Source organism: Myripristis murdjan, chromosome 11 (assembly GCF_902150065.1).
Source record: "Myripristis murdjan chromosome 11, fMyrMur1.1, whole genome shotgun sequence".
Classification (NCBI taxonomy): domain Eukaryota; kingdom Metazoa; phylum Chordata; class Actinopteri; order Holocentriformes; family Holocentridae; genus Myripristis; species Myripristis murdjan.
In genome coordinates, this window is record NC_043990.1 from 1,176,967 (window position 1) to 1,179,466 (window position 2,500).

At 47.2% G+C, this 2,500-nt stretch overlaps 1 pseudogene; it reads right to left on the minus strand.

Moving 5' to 3' along the window:
* Window positions 1–2,500, minus strand: part of LOC115367854 (exopolyphosphatase PRUNE1-like) — an 18,137-nt pseudogene that overhangs the window by 5,053 nt on the left and 10,584 nt on the right.

Sequence of the window (2,500 nt, forward strand, 5' to 3'; positions counted from 1 at the left end):
CCCACCCGGTCAGGTCGGCCGGATCTGACAGGTGAGTGGCCGGCTCACCTGACGCCGACCGGTGCCGCGGCCGACCCGCCTGATGCCATCATCATCATCATCATCATCATCTTCACAGACGCTCTGCCATCTGCGCTTAGTCGTCACATTTCCATTTCCATTTGTCAGAAAAATGTAAACTACACAACAGAAAAACCCAACAAAAAACTCAGCAAGCAAATCAGTTTCTTCCATAATGTCTCCAGAAACTGATGTTTGTGAATAACAGCCGACTGGCTGAAGGTTGAATGTTGACACTTGTCACTTGTCAGTTTGTAGCAGCCTGGTTAACTGACATTCTAACGGACCAATCACGAAGGAGATCATATTTAGGCCCGCCTCCGCGGCCCGTTCTAACCGGGCCAGCACCAGATGTCAAACCGGGCTGAAATCTTTCATGGTTGGTTCCTGAACCAAGCGGGCTGCTGGAGTGGGAATGAATGAGGAACCGTGAACGGCACGGAACGGCACGGTGCTATAGTGGAAAAACGTCTCAGAGTGTTTAGCTGCCTGCTGGGTTTGGGAGCACAGAGGAAGGAAAAAGAGAATCTGACTGATGCCTGTGAGCAAAACAGGAGGCAGAAAGAAACAACAAAACCCCACAGAGAGGAGGAGAAACCAGACGAGTGCAGAGACAACAGACAGGAAGCAGAGAGAGAGAGAGAGAGAGAGAGAGAGAGAGAGAGAGAGAGAGAGAGAGAGAGAGAGACTTCACTGCACACTGACACACTTCATGCCAGCAGCCACAAACACGTCACCAGTCTGTTCTCTGAGCCCCCAGTCAGAGAGACTGGAGCTCAGTCCAGTTCAACCACTGATCAGTCACATGACTCGATAAACTCTGATCTGATTGGCTGCACTGCAGATTGTTTATGCTTAATGAACAGAGGAGGATGGATGGATGACAGATCAGTGGAGAGGAAGGAAGTTAAAAAGAGGACAAGAAAGAAAGAAACAAATAGAAATAACAGAACAGAGAGAAATTACTGAAAAAATAAATTAATGACAGAAGCAAACAATAGAATTTAAGGAAAGTAAATTTCATGAATGTAAATAAAAATGAGTAAATGAGACATGAATAAAAAGGGAGGAGTAAAAAGACATTAAATGAATAGAATAAAAAATATTAACAGAAGTAAGACTGAGGAGCTGGTTATTATAATTATAATGCCGGCTGTTATTTTCCACCTGTTCTGAAGCAGGAAAGGAGTTTAAATATGTAGGAACCTTTTTTTTTTTTTTTTTCTGACACTTTCAGTTTTACAGCCGATGCAGAAAACATCTTTAAGGCAGCGCTCGTGTTGGATCAGGAAACTGGAACGTTTAGAGACGGTTTGTCTTCTCAGACGTGGACGAGGTGCGGCCGCCGGGCTCACGGCCAGTCAGCTTACTGAGAGAAAGCCGAGGCTGCTGGGAAGTCAGAGTGAGCCTGGTCCTGTTCATCAGGCTGCCCTCGGGGGGCGCCACAGAGCCACTGCAGCAGCAACCAACAACATTCAGTCTTTCATAGCAAATGCAACAACTGTGCTCAACTGGGAACCAGCATCACACTGGCAGGCTTATGGGAAGAGGATTCAAATTACAAAACGTCAAAATTTCAAAATAAAAGCTGGAGGTGTTGAACTTCATGTTTGATGACGGGAGAAACAAACTGGAAGGGAAGTTGTTGGGTTTTTTCCCCCTCAGTTTGCTTCAGGATTCAAACCGGCAACCCTTCACTCACCTGGGACAGGAAGTAGGCCATCGCCAACGACGACACCACGGAGTCCAGGTCACATGACTCGTCGCCCAGGACGACGTGGAACAGCAAATTGCCATGGGAACCGTTCTGCGGAGAGAAGAGCCGTGTTAACAGCCGGCCTGCTGCTCAGCTCACTGTCGCCCCCCGGAGTTCAGACGCTGAGTGACACCTGAACGCCTCAGCAGGTTCACCTGATCTCTGTCAGGAGGAGAATACAGTGCTGCACATTAAAACTACAAACTAAAACTATTAAACTGTTATTCTTCTGCACACAGACTGGAGACGGCGGCGGCGGCGGCGGCGGGTCATTTCTCGCTCAGACGCCGCCGCTGTTCTCCTGCTCTGAAGGGAAACCGGCTCGATGCTCTCGGGGTTAAAACGTGACGGAGCTCTGACTTTAGATCAGATGTCTGCTGCTGCCGCTGTTTGTGTAATCCACCGCATCAGATCCAGACATAATCCTGCTGCCAGACAGATGTTAACACACACACACACACACACACACACACACAGTGTCAGAGGTATGTCCCCCTCCCTGCTGTGGAGTCAAACACACCGAGTGAAGATTCTCTCAGACATGAATGTTGATTTTGGTTCTTTTTTTCTGACTTGAGTCTTTAAAACCAGAACAAAGTCACTTTGTTTGTTTCAGCAAAATGAAAAAACAACTGACTGTCAAATGAGCAAAAACACACTGGAACATTTGTAAAAAAAAAAAAA